The sequence below is a fragment of the Lynx canadensis genome, chromosome B1, assembly GCF_007474595.2.
Source record: "Lynx canadensis isolate LIC74 chromosome B1, mLynCan4.pri.v2, whole genome shotgun sequence".
Lineage (NCBI taxonomy): Eukaryota > Metazoa > Chordata > Mammalia > Carnivora > Felidae > Lynx > Lynx canadensis.
In genome coordinates this window covers 37,625,441-37,643,577 of record NC_044306.2, presented here as the reverse complement: position 1 = coordinate 37,643,577, position 18,137 = coordinate 37,625,441, and positions in this window count along the sequence as shown.

The following is an 18,137-nucleotide window of genomic DNA, read 5'->3' as shown; positions in this document are numbered from 1 at the left end:
GTCTGTCTGGGAAACTTTATCTCTCTTCTATTCTGAATGACGGCCTTGCGGATAGAGTATTCTTGGCTACATATTTTTCCCCTACAGCATGTTGAATACATCATACCACTCCCTTCTGGTCTGCCAGGTTTCTGTGGAGAGATATACTGCTAAACTGATTTGTCTTCCCTTGTAGGTTAGGGATTTCTTTTCCCTAAAAGAAATGGCTTCAGGATTTTTTCCTTATCTCTATATTTTGTAAATTGTACTATGATATACCTTAGTTTGGTCAGCTTTTGTTGAATTTGATGGGAGTTCTCTGTGCTTCCTGGATTTGGATGTCTGCTTCTTTCCCCAGATAAGAGAAGTTTTCAGCTATAATTTTGTCAAATAAACCCTTTTCTACTTTTTCCCTCTCTTCTTCCTGGATTCCTACAATAGGAATGTTATTGGGCTTTATGGAGTGGCTGAGTTTCCTTAGTTTACATTTTAATCCAATACTTTTCTTCCCTCTTTTCAGCTTCATTATTTTCCATAATTTTATCTTATATATCATTGATTCCTTCTCTGTTTTTTCCATCTTCATTATCATTGCATCCAGTCAGTTTTGCTTCTTGGTTATAGCATTTAAAATTTCAGCTTGACTTGTTTTTAGTCCTTTTATCTATGCAGAAAGTGATTCTCTACTGTCTTCTTTGCCTTTCTCAATATAGCTCGTGTCCTTATTGTTGTTTTAAATTCTGGTTCAGACATACTACTTCTGTTCTGATTAGATCCCTGGTCATGGCATCTTCCAGTTCTTTTTTTTTTTTTTTTTTTTTGATAAATTACTCTGTCTTGATATTTTGCCTAGACCTGTGGTAGGTAAATCTGTTGTGTTTCCTGCTTTAGAGAATAATGGCTATGATCCAATACTGTCTTGAACATGGTGCTTTAAGAAGTGTTTCAAAGTGTGCACTCTGCTGTTGTGTTTTGGCTACTCCTTCCCTCAGGTCAGTCCCCTGCAGTTTCTCCTTGCCTGCAGTGGGAAGTGTTTGGACTTTGTTCACCATGTGGCAAGTTTTAACTATGTAAGTTTTGGTCTGCTTGTTAAAAGAGGCTATATGCCATTTCCCCTAGAGCTGAAGCTTTGCAGCACTCTATGATCAGTAGACTTGGTGGATGTGAGGGGTTTGTGCTGGTGTTCTAGGGGAGGGGCCTACTGTGCTTGTTTCAGGCAGACTTGTCTAAGAAAGATGTGCCCCCTCTTTGGGGATGCTGTGCTGCTCACTAAGGTCAGTTAGTGCTGGTGCGTGGGAAGAAAATGGCATGGACCCACTTGCTCCCCCCTGGAGTAGAGAGGTCACACCTGTCATTTTTCAGGAAGCCATCACAGAAGAGCAAACAATCTCCACTTTTTTGTTCCCAGCTTCCATCGGATCCCTGGCTTCACCCTATCAGTGTCCAAGTTGTTTGCCTTCCAGGCAGCACAGTTCTCCTGTGTTTTATCTCAGGCGTGTGGCTGGGTTTCAAAACTCTAAATTTTAGAGACCCGACATAATGTAGACCTGCAATGATCCTCTGGTCTTGCCACGCTGTGTTTCACTCCAGTTTGTCCCAGAAAAGCAGTTGAATGACCATGTAGTGATTTGGAGTTTATGGTAAAGCACAGCAAAAAGCTGCACCAAGGTTTGCTGTCATATGCTAATGAACAGGGTAGCATGTTGGCACCTGCCAACTTTTTGTCCCCGGAGAGGCCAGTGACACTTCTTCCAAATGCACTCTAAGAAGGGAAACTGTAAGAAACAGACTTTTAACTATGGGAAACAAACTGAGGGTTACTGGAGGGGGAGGTAGGTGGGTTAAATAGGCGGTGGGTATTAAGATGGACATTTGTTGTGATGAGCACTTGGGGTTGTATGTTAATGATGAATCACAAAATTCAACACCTGAAACTAAAAAGAAAATTAAAAAAAGGCAATAAAAGCAAATAAACAAGTGAGACTACATCAAAATAAAACCATCTGCACAGCCAAAAAGACATTTCAAAATGAAAAAGCAGTCTATAGAACGGAAAAAAGTATTTATAAATCACATGTTTATTATGGCATTAATAAACAAAATATATAGAGAACTCATACAATTATAAAAAAGCAAGCAATCCAATTAAAAATGAGCAGGGGACCTGAATAAACAGTTTTTCAAAGAAGGTATAAAGATGACCAACAGGTGCATGAAAATATGTTCACCATCTCTAATCATCAGGTAAATGTAAATCAAAACCACAATGAGCTATCATCTCACATCTGTTAATATAGTTATTATCAAAAAGACAAGAGATAACAAATGTTGGTGAGCACGTGGAGAAAAGGGAACCTCTGTGCCTTGATACAGCCATTATGGTAAACAGGGTGAAAGTTCCTAGAAAAATTAAAAATATTTACCGTATATGATCCAGCAATTTTACTTATGTGTATTTATTTAAAGGAAACAAAAGCATTAACTCAAAAAGGTGTATACACTCATGTTCATTGCAGCATTATTTACAATAGTCAAGACATAAAATCAACTTAAGTGTCCACTGATGAATAATTAACAAAATATATATATATATAAATTCATATACACACAGAATATTATTCAGCTATACAGTGAAAGAAATCTTGTCATTTGCAACAAAATGAATGAAACTTGAGGGCATCATGCTAAGTGAAATAAATCAAACAGAAATGCAAATATTGCATGATTTTATATAAACCAAAAAATTAAATTCATAAATACAAAGAACAGAAGGCGGCCAACTTCCAATTATGAAAAATAAATAAGTCCTGGGGATATAATGTACAATGTGGTGACTATACTTAATAATACTGTATTGTCTATTTGGAAGTTGTTAAGAGAATAAATTTTAAAATTCTTACCATGAGAAAAAAAAATTAGTAACTATGTGTGGTTATGGATGTTAACTAGACTTATTGTGGTGACCATCTCATAATACATACAAATATCGAATCCTTATGTTGTATACTTCACACTAATATAATACTATAAGTCAATTATATCTCAATTAAAAATATAAAGAAAGGGCTAAAAATGATCTTATACAAACAGAATTAAAGGAGGAAAGTCAGCTGGGGTGCCTGGGTGACTCAGTTGGTTAAACACCTAACTCTTGATTTCAGGTCAGGTCATGATCTCATGGTTTGTGAGATCTCATGGTTGTGAGATCTCTCTCTCCCTCTCTCTCTGCTTCTCTCTCTTTCTCTCTCTCTCTCTCTTTCTCAAAATAAACATTTTTTTAGAAAAAAGAAGAAAAAATAAGGATTGTGACAAGATGAATAGGAATGCTGAGGAAGAGGTCGAGGTTGTGAAGATAGTTTTAAAAGAATAAAGAGAAAATAGGAATGAGACAAGAAAATGCTGAGGAAGGAAAAAAGACATAAATGAATTCTTGAAATTGAATTGATGATACAGAGAGAGAGAGAGAGAGAGAGAGAAATGGAACCAGAGGGAATAAAAATCAAGTGTGAGGTGGGGTGGGAGTAGGGGGCTCTGGGGAATTACAAGGCTGAAAATACCAAGTGTATTAGCAAACAGAGAAAAATGTTGAAGAAAAAAGATTTGGAAAAATTGGGTCTTAGATATACAAAACTTATAAGCTTATTTAAAAATTAAAAATACCATGTCTTATAAGGGGAATAAAGGAGACTTTCTGCTGAAAATAAAATAAAAAATATAAGAAAGAATATAAGCTTATTTAAAAATTAAAAATACCATGTCTTATAAGAGGAATAAAGGAGACTTTCTGCTGAAAATAAAAATAAAAAATAAAAATTAGCAAAGCATTGGGCTTTTGAGTTGTAGTTCTGATATGAATAAGTTTGGTGGCAACAGGCAGGACACTGCTTGATGGCTTGGTTTTCTCATTCAAAAAATAAGACAGGATATCAATCTCTTATAATCCTTTCAACACCAAAATTCAAAGAAGTAAACAGAATAAAGTAAAAATTTAAGAATATACATATGACTTTAGTGTTTGGAGTTCACTGAGCTTATTTTTTTAGTTGATATTTAGATGATGTTTGAAAAGCATCTCAAGAAAATGCTCACAGATGCCATTTGCCGACTATATAGTGTGGTGGTATATGCAGACACACTGGTAGAGTTGAACATATGATTTAATATTTCTGGCACTGTTCTGTCATTATACTGTGTATATTCCTATATCTAGAGGGTCATTTTCTATAACTGGCTATCAGTTTCTATAGTTGGTCAAGATAAACTTTGGGTCATTTCTAAGTTCAGAATTAGGGATGAGGAGTGTAACATATAGAAGTGCATGGTTTCTTATGTGGAGATAAAGCAATTGCAAGTTGGGAGTAAGTAAAGGATTGATAAAGAGCCAAGAAGAACAAGGAGGACAGCCAAGTTGAAGGAGTAATGGTGCTCCTAGATGCATTTTTGTAAGTCTTCCAAGAATTTGACTAGATCTCAAAATAATACACTTTTTTTAAAATTAAAAAATATCCCTTGGTAAATCCTAGGAATTTTTAATATATTTTTTATATTCCTAGGAATATTTTTAATTTAAAAAAAGTATATTAACTTTTTAAAAATTAAAAAATATCCCTTGTGTAAATTCCTAGGAATTTGTAATATTTTTTTATATTCCTAGGAATATTTTTTTAATTTAAAAAAGTATATTATTTTGAGATCTAGTCAAATTCTTGGAAGACTTGGGGCGCCTGGGTGGCGCAGTCGGTTAAGCGTCCGACTTCAGCCAGGTCACGATCTCGCGGTCCGGGAGTTCGAGCCCCGCGTCAGGCTCTGGGCTGATGGCTCAGAGCCTGGAGCCTGCTTCTGATTCTGTGTCTCCCTCTCTCTCTGCCCCTCCCCCGTTCATGCTCTGTCTCTCTCTGTCCCAAAAATAAATAAACGTTGAAAAAAAAAATTAAAAAAAAAAAATTCTTGGAAGACTTACAAAAATGCATCCAGGAGCACCATTACTCCTTCAACTTGGCCATCCTCCTTGTTCTTCTTGGCTCTTTTTCAATCCTTTACCTACTCCCAACTTGCAATTGCTTTATCTCCACTAAAGGGATACAGGAGTGCTGATGCATAGGGGCACTTGTACCCCAATGTTTATAGCAGCACTTTCAACAATAGCCAAGTTATGGAAAGAGCCTAAATGTCCATCAGCTGATGAATGGATAAAGAAATTGTGGTTTATATACACAATGGAATACTATTTGGCAGTGAGAAAGAATGAAATCATGCTATTGCAGCAACGTGGATGGAACTGGAAGGTATTATGCTAAGTGAAATAAGTCATACAGAGAAAGATACCATATGTTTTCACTCATTTGTGGAACTTGAGAAACTTAACAGAAGACCATGGGGGAGGGGAAGGGAAAAAAAAAAGTTAGAGAGGGAGGGAGGCAAACCATAAGAGACTCTTAAAAACTGAGAATACACTGAGGGTTGATCGGGGGTAGGAGGGCAGGGAAAGTGGGTGATGGGCATTGAGGAGGGCATCTGTTGGGATGAGCACTGGGTGTTGTATGGAAACCAGTTTGACAACAAATTAATATTAAAAAAAGAAAAAAAAATTGTGTTTGTCATTTCAAAAAAATAAAAATAAAAAATAAAAAATAAAAAATAAAATAAAATAATTAAATTAAAGCAAAAATAATTTTTCTTTTTCTTTATCATTATTAATGTTTTTGTAATCAGTTGCATTTGAAATATAGTTTTTGAGATAAACTTGACAAGAAAGTCAGCAGTATTACCAAAAAAAAAAGAGAGTTCTTAAGTGGCATGAGTTCAAAGCTTACTGTAATTTTACAATAAAGGCAGTGTAGTCTTGGAATAAGTGTAGACAAAGAAATTAAACAACAATTTGTAGAAACCAGACATACCAGATCAGTTGATTTTCAGAAAAGGTGCCAAAGGGGATAGAATAGTCTTTTTTAACAAATGATGCAACAATTTAAGAAATGATACAATAATTTAATATGCACATGGAAAATAATAAAACTATATATTTATCTTATAAAATTATAGATTATAGACATTAATAAAAAAGTGAAAACTATGAACCTTCTATGAAACTACATAGTAAAATATCTTTGTAAACTTCCAGTTGGCAAAGAGTTCCTCAAGAAAAAAAAAAAACTAAATAAGGAAAAAGAAAGATAAATTGGAATTCATTAAAGTTAAAACCTTCTGCTCTTCAAAAAAAAGAAACTGTAAAGAATATAAAAAGGCACACTACAAACTGAGAGAAAATATTTGTAGTAAGTATGTCTGATAAAAACCTAGTCAGAATATATCAATTTAATTCAATAACAAAAAAGATCAACACAATTTTAAATTAGGCAAAATGCATGAACAAAGGATAGCCAATTGTCAATAAGCACATGAAAAACATGCTCAAAATCATTAATTATCAGAGAATGTAGAATACAACTATGTCACATCACTCTATACACTTGAATGTCTAAAGCTTAAAAGACCAAATACATAAAGCATGAGAATATGGAGGAATTGGAATTCTCATAACTAGCTGCTGGCAGTCCAAAATGGTACAACTATATTGGAAAACAGTTTGACAGTTTCTTAAACAACTTCCTATGATCTAGTTATTTACTAGTTATATACCCAAGAGAATATATATATGTGTGTATATATATATGTATATATATATATGAACATATATAAATATTCATAAAAGCCTTATGTGTAATAGCAAAACCGTGGAAATAATCCAAATATCTACCAACAGGTGATTAGATAAACATGAATTCATATTTCTACAGTGAAATATTACTCAGCAATAACAAGGAACAAACTACTCATATACAAAATAATATGCATGAATCTCAAAAATATTAGTTTGACTGAAAGAAACAGACATGATAGAGTGTATACTCTGATTTCATTTATATAAAATTGTACAACGTTTGAGACAACTCTCTGCTGTGATAAAAATATTCTATATCTTGATTAGGGTGGTCAAAACCTATTGGAGAGGATTGACACAGCAAAATGGCACAGGAGGAAACTCTGAGTCCTCGTACTTCCATGAAGACATTAAGATACAATCAAAACCTTGCTAAAAGAAACTAATAGGAGCTCTGAAAAATAGTTACAAGTCTATAGCAACCAAGTGAATACTCAAGAAAAAAGACACATTTAAATTAGTAGGAAATTTTGTGATGTTTTGCTTGCCTTTTCCCTATCTCCTCTTCCACACGTTCCATGTGGACAGGCTTGGTGTAGAGGAGGAAGCAGTCCAATTCCCAGTTTCCTCCCTTGAAGTGAAAGGAGTAAAGCAGACCATATTTGGAAGATTCTAACCTATATGGGGGCAGTCTGAAGAACTGCTCTCTTTTTCTTCACTCATATCTCAGGCAGAAGGCTCAGGAAAACTAATGGGAGACTTAAACCCAGATGCCTGGGGCAAGAGATTACAGATGAAGACATATGGTAGACCACTGAATGCAGCAGCCCAGTTCCCAATCCCTCCTTTGAACCAAAGGAAGCAGAGAAGATCTTGTTGTATTCTAACCAGAGGGTTTCACGAAGGACTAGTTTCAGTTTCTCCTAACTCAAATCTCAGGTAGGGACAAGCATCAGTAATGTTTTAGGAAGACTAAGACTCACAGACACCTGGGGAAAGGGATTATGGATAAATGCACAACAATAGAACATCCAAGAAGAAAATATGAGGTAAGACTTGATACCTATTACGATGGCTATTATAAACTAAAATTAAACTAAACTAATCCCAAACAGAAAATAACACGACTTGGTGAGGGTATGAGAAATCAGTACCCTGTGCATTGTTGGTGGGAATGTAAAATGATGCAGTTTCTGTGAAAACAGCATGACAGTTCTTCAAAAAAATTATAGGACTACTGTGTTATTTAGCAATTCTACTTAAAGGTATGTATATATTCAGAAGAATTGAAGGTAAGGACTCAAATAGATATTTATACACCAACAAGTTGAAACAACCCAAATGTTCATTGATGGAAATATGCATGAAAAAAATGTTGTATATGCGTACAATGGAATATTATCCAGCCTTAAAAAGGACAGAAATTCTGACACATGCTACAGCATGGATGAACCTTGAAAGCACTGTGTTAAAAGAAATAAGCCATAAAAAGATAAATATTATATGATTCCACTAATATGAAGGACCAACAATAGTCAAAATCACAGAGAAATAAATTATAGTAGTGGTTACCAGGGGCGGGGGAGAAGAATAAATTGAGAGTTATAATTTAATGAGTACAAAGTTTTGATTTGGGTTGATGAAAAAGCTCTGGAGATTCTTAGCGGTGAGGATTGCACAACAATGTGAATGTACTTAATACCACTGGATTGTACACTTTACAATGCTTATAACTGTGAATTTCATGTTATATGTATTTCACCACAATTAAAAAAACTCATTGAGTAATTTTGGTGGGCTTTGAGCTTTAAGCATGATCTCTAGTTGCCTAGTGTATGGCCTGGGAATGATTAAGACAGAGGAATATTGCCTCCTGGGTACCAGGCTAGATGGAGGAAATATGGCTCTAGATTGGTTAGTTTGCATTATCAAAGGCATGTCCCCAGCTGGGTCTTTTGCTATTTCTAAGAATTGGCTATCCCAGTGAGGGGCAGTCTCTCCTCAGCCAGAAATATTAAGATGCCCAAACATCATAATACACAGAAAATTAAAAATATATATGATACAGACACTTACTGAACATTTCACTTAGCAGTGGCAGAATATTCATTCTCCTTAAGTGAACATGGAATAGGATATACCATATGCTACACCATAAAATAAGTCTCAGTAAATTTAAAAGAATTTAAATTATACAAAGTATGTTCTCTGACCACAGTGGGATGAAATTAGAAATAAATAACATATGGAAATTCAAAGAACCTAGAATAACCATACCAAGGTTAAAATACAGAATAAAGTTAGATGATTCACATTTCCTGCTTTCAAACTTACTGCAAAACCATAACAATCAAGACAATATAGTACAGACTAGAAGACAGAGATATAATCAGTGAAATAGAATCAAGAGTCCAGAAATAAATCTTCACATTTGTGGTCAAATGATATTTTTAAATAGGTTTGGGGAAAGAATAGTCTTTCCAACAAATGTTGTGGAGCATGGGATATCCATGGTCAAAACAATAAGCTGGGGCCTCTATATGACAGCATACATAAAAATTAATTCAAAATCGATTACAGATCAAAATGTAAGAGCTAAAACAATAAAACTCTTAGAAAAAAACAGGGATAAATTCTTGCAAACTTGGAGTAGACAACAGTTTCTTAGATATGACAACAAAAGCACACATTATAGAAGATAAAAAATACATAAATTGGACTTCATCAATATTAAAAACAACAACAACAAAAATATGTGCTTCAAAGGACACCATCAGGAATGTGAGGAGACAATCCACAGAACTGGGAAAAAAATCACAAATTATATATGTGATAAAGAATTTATATGTAGAATACATGAAAAAACTCTTATACCTCAATAATAAAAGACAAATGATCCAACTGAAAAATGGGCAATAGATCTGAATGCACATTTCTCCAAAGAAGATATACAGATGGCTAGTACGCACGCAAAATGATCCTCAACATCATTAGCTATTAGGTACATGTAAATCAAACCTACAATAACACTTCACACTAACTTAGATGTCTATAATAAAAAAACAGATAATAATGAGTGTTTGTGAGGATATAGAAAAATTAGAACCCTTATACACAGCTGGTAGGAATGTACAATGGTACAGTTACTTTAGGAAGTTATCTGGCAATTCCTCAACTAATTAAACACAGGGTTACCATTTGACTCAACAATTCTACTCCTAGGTAAAAACACATGCATGTCCATACAAAAACATGTATCCATGGATGTTTATAGCAGCATTATTCAAAATAGCCAAAAAAGTTGGAACAATCCAAGTGCCCATTAACTGAAAAATGGATAAAATGTGGTATATCCACACAATGGAATATTATCTGCCATAAAAAAGGAATGAAGTACTGACACATGATTCAACATGATGACAAAACCATATGTTATATCATTCCATTCATATTAAATACTGAGAATAGGAAAATCTATAGAAATCAAAAGTATATTTGTGACTGCCTAGGGATGAGGAGCTTGGGGGAAATTGGGATTGACTGCTTATAGGTTTGAGGTTTGGGTTTTAGATGATGGAAATGTTCTAAAACTGTGGTAATAGTCATGGAACTCTGTGAATATACTAAAAGACATTCAATTATTACTTTAAATAGGTAAATTGCGTGGTATGTAAATTATATCTCAAAAAAGCTGTATCTTTTTTTTTTTAAGATAGTAGGAAGGGTGGTTACAGGTAGCAGAACGTTACCAGGATAGGTAGAAAAAAGCAATGAGATACAAGTCATTGGGAGGTGGGCAGGGCTGCCATACGGTAGGTATGAATGATGCAGAAGAGACAACAACATTTCAGGTGTGAAGCACCTGCAAGTTTAAATTTTAAACTTAACCAGCACTAGCAATGATTGAAGGTGGACCCATGAGACTTTAAATGAGAAAGGAGAGAATACAGGAATATCCTAGTCTGTTCTACCACTGGGTAGAGTCTTAATGAGCATGATGATGAGCATATTATATCTGGAAGCTCTATTTTCCTAAGGTTTATACCAGGTTTCTCAGTGTCAAAATTATTGACATTTTGGGCTGGATAATTCTTTGCTATGTTGAGTTGTATAAAGATGTTTAGCAGCATTTCTGGCTTCTACCCACTAGATGGCAGTAACACCGCCCCAGCCAGCTTTCTTGACAAAAATGTCCCCATACATTACCAAATGTTGCCTGTGGGCCAAAATCACTCTTGGTTGAGAACCTATTTTTTTTTTTTTTTATGTTTATTTATTTTTGGGAGAGTGAGAGAGACAGCGAGTGGGGGGGGGGGGGGCAGAGAGGAGAGGAGACACAGAATCTGAAGCAGGTTCCAGGCTCTAAACTGTCAGCACAGAGCCCTACTGGGAGATTGAATTCAGAGACCATGACCTGAGCTGAAGTCTGAGGCTTAACTGACTGAGCCACTCGGGCACCCAGAGAACCTGTGCTATTACATGGCTTTAAAGGGTAGGAATAAATGCTGTACTGGTAAATATTTAGCCTACTCTCTTGGTGAAAAAAACAAAAAAAAACAAAAAAACTTTGTACTATTTGCCAATTTCTGTGGTGTAAATACTCCCTTAGTGGCTTATTTAAAGCTACAAATGTCATCAACCTACTTACATAATTCCTAAAGATTTAACAATCAGCTTTAGCAAGCTGATATAAGTCTGTTTCAGCACATTACAGATAAGGATTCACAGTTCTTGAGTGAATAGAGCATTCCAGCTGAGACTGCTGATGACAGTGATCCCTGTGCCAGGATCCTAGCAACCAGGAATAGGCCCAGAGTTCCCACTTTTGTGATCTCCTCTCCTTTCACTGTGGACTTCGCCACCTAGTCTCAATCTTCTCTATCAAGATCCAATGAGATTTGCTTTCCTTGGAATTTTTCACTAAATCTACTACAGCCAAGTCCAAGATGGAAAAGTCTGCATTCAGGCAGGATTGAGATGATGAGATTGCCTATTTTCTCCTGGCCAGTCAAGCAGACAAACTGGGTTCATGGCCTCTAGAGAAAGCCCTTAATAATGTGGACTCAAGGTCCTGGCAGATTTATACCCCTCTTTCAATGCTATTAGGTAATAAGTCAACTGGGTTGACCTGTAGCTTGAAATAGTCCAAAAAGTGCATCTAGAGTAGGGTGTGTGCACTGGTTTGGGATGGTTGTGCAGAATTTTGGGCAAGGGTCAATTAAATCTCTATGTAGTGAGAGGACATATGGCAATTGGTGTGTGAAGTCAGAGAATAAAGCTTTTAGAAATAATTCCGAAGATCAATTTGCGTGCTGACTTTCCTGGTGGTTCTTTGAGAATTGCCCAGATCTAAGCAAATTCTCAATTCTGACTATGATGACTTAGCCTTTATAATAGTGAAGACTGTTCACATTTCTCACAATGTATTATTATTAAATCGTTTACATATCTTGAACAAAAAGTATTAGAATTGATACTGAACAACATATACATATTTTTTACCCCAATTTTATGTAATTTTAGCTTCACAAACAAGGGAACTCTAAGCTAAAGACTAATAGAATAATAGCTGATAAATTATATTATAGTCCTTTTTTAAAAGTTATTTTTAAAGTAATCTCTATACCCAACATGGGGCCCAAACTCACAACCCCAAAATCAAGAATCACATGCTCTTCTGACTGAGTCTGTCAGATGCCCCTATATTATAGTCTTTTTATTGGTCTTTTTATTTTTCAAATTAATTTTTAAAATTTAAATCTAGGTTAATTAACATATAGTGTGATAATGGTTTCCAGCAGTAGAATTTAGTGATTCATCAATTACATATAACACCCAATGCTCATCCCAAGTGTCCCCCTCCTATGTTTATCTGTTTCTTAAATTCCACATGAGTGAAATCATATGATACCTGTCTTTCTCTGACTGACTTATTTCACTTAGCGTAATACATTCTAGTGCCATCTACATTGTTGCAAATGACAAGATTTCATTCTTTTTGATTGCTGAGTAATATTCCATTATATATAGGTGTGTGCATGTGTGTGTGTGAGTGTGTACACACACACACACACACACACAATACACCTTCTTTATCCATTGGTCAGTTGATGGACATTTGGGCTGTTTACATAATTTGGCTATTGTTGATAGTGTCGCTATAAAAACTGGGTGCGTGTGCCATTTTTGAATCAGCATTTTTGTATTCTTTGGATAAATGCCTGGTATGTACTGGAAAACATATACATAATCTTTGATAAAATAGTACTCTAACTCTACTAGTGATGACAAAAAAAATCATAAAAATGGCAAGGTTAGTTTTTTTTAAGGTTAGTTTTATACTAAAATATCAATAGAAGTAGGAGAAAAAAATCACTTATAAAATTATATTGATTGCTATAACGTATCTAAGTCATGTAATAAAAGTTGAAAGCACTACCATATAATTGCAAATATTTATGACAGTGCAAGCTCAGATAGATCCTCTTGATTTGGTTCTGATTTGCATTTCCCTTTACTTCATTTGTGAATGGCATTACACTGTCATGTTCAGTAATCCATAAGTTTATTTAATTTATCCTTTTAATTATGGATTTTTTACTTAACTATTTTGCTAAAGAAACTAGAAAATAAATTTTAAGATAAATATGAATGCCTTGCAGTATGTACTGATTTTTGTCTTTTAAACTTTTCTTTCCTTTCTTTCTCTATTCATCATTGTTCGTATAAATGCTTGATTACCTATGATGGTACCCAACTCTATGTTAGTGCTAAGGAAACAGAAGCTATGATTGAGATTTCATCCTCAACTTTGTGAGGGCATAATCTCATGCAATTAATAGACACTAAATAACATCATATTATATGTATAATACTCAATAAACGAATACTATTTTGCAGCAAAGGAGGTCATGACAAACTCTCAGAGGGAAATCTGGGAGACTCTGTAAATAAAGAGCTACTTAATGATCTGGCATCCTTCAAAGGCTTAGAAATAGAGTTAGTTACCATTATTACTCAGCAATTCTACTCCTCCATGTATACCCAAGAGATTTAAAGACATACTGCTTATACAAAAACTTGTACATGAATGTGTATTAGCAGCATTACTCATGATGGCCAAAAAGTGTGAATAACCCAAATATTCATTAATTGATACATGGATAAATAACATATGTTATATGCATACAATGAAATATTATTTGCCAATGAAAAGAAATGAAGTACTCACTCTTGTTTCAACATGAATGAACCTTGAAAATATTATACTAAATGAAAAAAGCCAGCCACAAAAACCACATATTGTGTGATTTCATTTTTATAAAATATTTAGAATAGGTAAAACTATAGACACAGAAAGTAGCTTAGGGTTGGGACTGGGGGAGGGAGAAGAGGGGAATGGCAGTTAATTGGTACAGACCTTATTTGGACATGAATAAAATGTTCTAAAATAGGTCATGTTCACACAACTCTGTGAACATACTAAAAACAATTTAATTGTATGTTCTAAATGGATACATTGGATGACACATGACATATCTTAATAAAGGTATTTTATATTACATTAGTCATATATGAAAAGCTCTTATAGTGGCACATATAGCAAGTGCTACATGAGAACTAGCGTTATTATTTAAAATAAAAATTAAAATGAGAAACAATTTTTCACATTCCAGGTTGCTAGAGATTAAGTAATTCAGTAATACATAGTGACGGCCGGAATTTCCACAATCACTCAACTCTCCTACACTGTAGGTAGGAATATAAATTTGTGCAGTTTCATTAAAGTACAAGTTGCTTTACTTATTAAGATGATAAATATTCATACTTTTTTACTCAATAATTTTGAAGAATTTGTCTTTTTTTCATTATAGCCTAGCTTATATTATCAAAAGATCTAAATAACTGTGAACAATGCCTTGTTTAACAAATGATGGTACAACTATGTAAGAAAAACTTATATGGCCATAAAAATTTTCAAACAGGGAACTCTTCTTCATAAGCTCATCTATAAGTCACATATTAAATAAAAAAAAAATTGCAAAACAGTGGTTATGGTGTGCTCACATTACGGTAAAAAGATGTGACTTTGTAGATGAATAAAACATACATATGTACACATTTATGCTTGTAAATGCATAGACTTTTCTAGAAAGGTAAACAAGAAAGGGAACTGCTATGGGTAGTTGCTTCTAGACAAAGTATGAGGTCAGAGAAAGATTTTTGTTTGATTGCACACACTTTTGGACTGCTTTAAATTTTTTGTCTTTTGTGGTTTTATTTTGGTCAAGAATATATTACATTTTTAAATAAAAGGCTAATTAAAAGGAAGAACCAAAATATATGAGGCCAGCAGAAAGCTCCAGTCAGAAAAAAGTTGTCCTTCATTTCTCTAACGCAAATAATTTGGCTTAACTAGACTAGATTATGACAACAAGTTTCATAACTACAAAATTCAGTAAAAATTAAAAATAAAAAAAAAATCTTGTTGTCTCCCCCATTTAGCACTGTATTATCTTTTACTCAGTGTTATTAATTCACCCAACAACTATTGACCAAGAACCTCTTAACTTCCCAGCGCAGTTTGGTGCTGTGGGAAGTACCACAGAGGTAACAAGAACAATACTTTCCTTCATGTTACATATAATTTAACAAAATAAACAAGAAAACCTCAAGTAATAAAAGAGCCTAATGATTACTCAAGTCAATTCTGCCTGAAGGCCCTTGAAAAAGCTTTTTGGAGATGTTAGTGTCACCAGGAAGTCAGCAGGGGGCACTTCAAACATATCTTGTGCTGAGTCTGACTTAGCTCACTTTCAGCTTAGGGCTTTGATGTTTTGTCTGAAGTTACCTCAGAATGTGAAGCCCTAAGTGAAAAACACTGGTGGTCTTACATATTCAAGTCATGAACTAAGTCTCAAAAAAGTGTTCTTTTATTTCCTACATGGATTTAAATTTTAAGTTTTCTTTTTTTGAAAAAAATTTAAAATAAAACTACTTATAAATGAACATGGATTATAAGTCCAGTAGGTTATTTGTGGGGACATTCCTTTTTTGTTTTTTATGACCTGTCTTCTAGAAAAGACTTACATCCTTCTCCCCTTCAGCCAGTCACAGTTCTGCTGTGACAGCATCTATCTGGTATGTTCTGATGTGTCTCCCTCAACATAAGGCCTTGTTCCAAGACATGCCATTGAAATGCATTGGCTTTTGTTATTGTTATTCTCTCTTTCTTTTAAAAATTATCTTTTATTTCTCTTCTGAACTTTATTTAGAAAAATCTTTTAATGCTAATGTTAAAGCATTAATGATTTTAATGATTTATTTATTTTTATTTTTATTTTTTTTTTGTTTGTTTGTTTGCTTTCTTTTGTGTTTAGCATAAGGGAAGGGTAGAATATCCCCAACTCAAGAAAACGAAAATCCTTAAACTGTGTCTGGATTATTTAACACCATACTTCTATTGTTTGAATCAATTCTTTCCACACTCCACAATTCCTTCACCCCAAAGCAAAGAAAGTAACACTGGTTCCTTTATTCAAACCTGGTAAAGGAAGGAGACAGTAGCAAATTGGCTAAATATAATATTTATTTGTAGTTTATATTTTTGAAAATACAACATCCACTTTACCAATGGAGAGCTATACTCTCTGAATTTAGCCATCTTTTGAACTGCTACTTGGAATTTCTTCAAAATAGCTTTGCTAGGTAATAAATAAAAGAAGTCTACAAGACCAGCATCCCCACTTAACAACTGCCCAGTAGGACAACTCCAGTCTCAGGCACCACATCCCAGACCTATGATCTCAACTTCATCCTCACTCTCACTGTCACATCACCATCCTTGACAGATGCAACTTGTACTCCTCCCTGTCTACAATTTAATGGTTAAGTGGCACTGGAAAAGTCTTTTATGACCATTTTTGGTTAACATTTTGGTTTTATTTTTTCTTATTAAAAGTCAGTAGACTTCAAGTACTTTTTGTATTTATAAGTTTATATTTATATATATTTATTTATTTAAATATATTTATATATATTTATTTTCATTAACCCAGTTCTTTTCTACATTAAATGTAATTTTTGTGATAGAGACCAGATCTACTTCAGTATAGATGTTCTTTTAGACCCTAGACATTCCATCATATTTTAATGTAACAAAAAATATGCAAAAAATATATGCCTTAAATTATGCATGTACAACAAACATCTGCTTCTCAGTCTTTCCTAGCTTATAATTGCAGCATGATTAACATATAACCATCAAATACATTTTTTTCTTTCTTGGGATTGCCAAAGAAAAAAACGTATTTTATGACTTGTGGTTACTGTTATTTATTCTTCCTTGAGTTTCATCTTCCCTCAACTGTGCAATGGGAATATTATTAAGTCCAGGGTATTTTTTTGTAGTGATTAAACACAGAAAGGGTTGTAAAATGCTCAGTGTGTGCAAATAGCAGTCCCTTAATCTAAATAATAGAGGATATGCAGACAGAACTTCACTACTGGAGTTTCTGGTCCTTTTTTTAGGTATGCCCATTGAACTTTTTATTTACATTATTTTAAACTTATACTAGGAGCAAGCGTCGTGCTGTTGAGTGCTGGTTTGTCAAACGTTTATAAAAAGTTTAGCTTTTTTAATCTGAAGCTTTTAAAATCTGTTATAAAGGAAATGCCAATTATGGAAACAGTCATGCGTCATGCTATGGGTAATCAAATAACTTTGCTGACGTTTGGACTAGGCATTTCACTGAGGGACTTTGCTAACATGTGGAGACCAACTTGGGCCTCCTCAGAACAACTCAGGCCTTGAGAACAGCCAATCAGGAGAGCGCGTTGCCACCACACCCACCTGTCCACTGCTTGTCCACTGATTGGAGCCAACTGTCTCCTTTTTTACCAGGCTGAATTGCTATGAGTTCATTCTTCCTGGAAATCTCTGCAACTCTTGTAGACATGCAGCATAACAGCACAGGCCGCTCCAAATCTGGTGTCATGTTTATTTTATTTTATTTTATTTTATTTTATTTTATTATTTTATTTACTTATTTTTTTTAAAGTATAGATTGAGAGGTGAAAGCACTTCATTTATTTATTCTTTCCTTTTTATTTTTTTTCCTTCCCCTCCCCCATGGTCTTCTGGTAAGTTTCTCAGGATCCACATAAAAGTGAAAACATATGGTATCTGTCTTTCTCTGTATGACTTATTTCGCTTTAAAGGTAAATTTATGGAGGGTATGTTATTGTTCCTAGGAAAGGAGAAATATTGAGCATCCCAGGAAAGATATTCTAAAGGCAGTTCACAGTTACCAGATGGATAGGATAAGCGTGCATCTGAAGATGAGGTACAAGAGTTCAATTACAATGCAATTCCCTTTAAGTTTCTAACCACCCCCCCACCCTCAACACACACACACACACACACACACACACACACACACACACATGCCTAAAGGACTTCATCAGTAATTCACCTTCTCTCTGAAACTGATAGTCA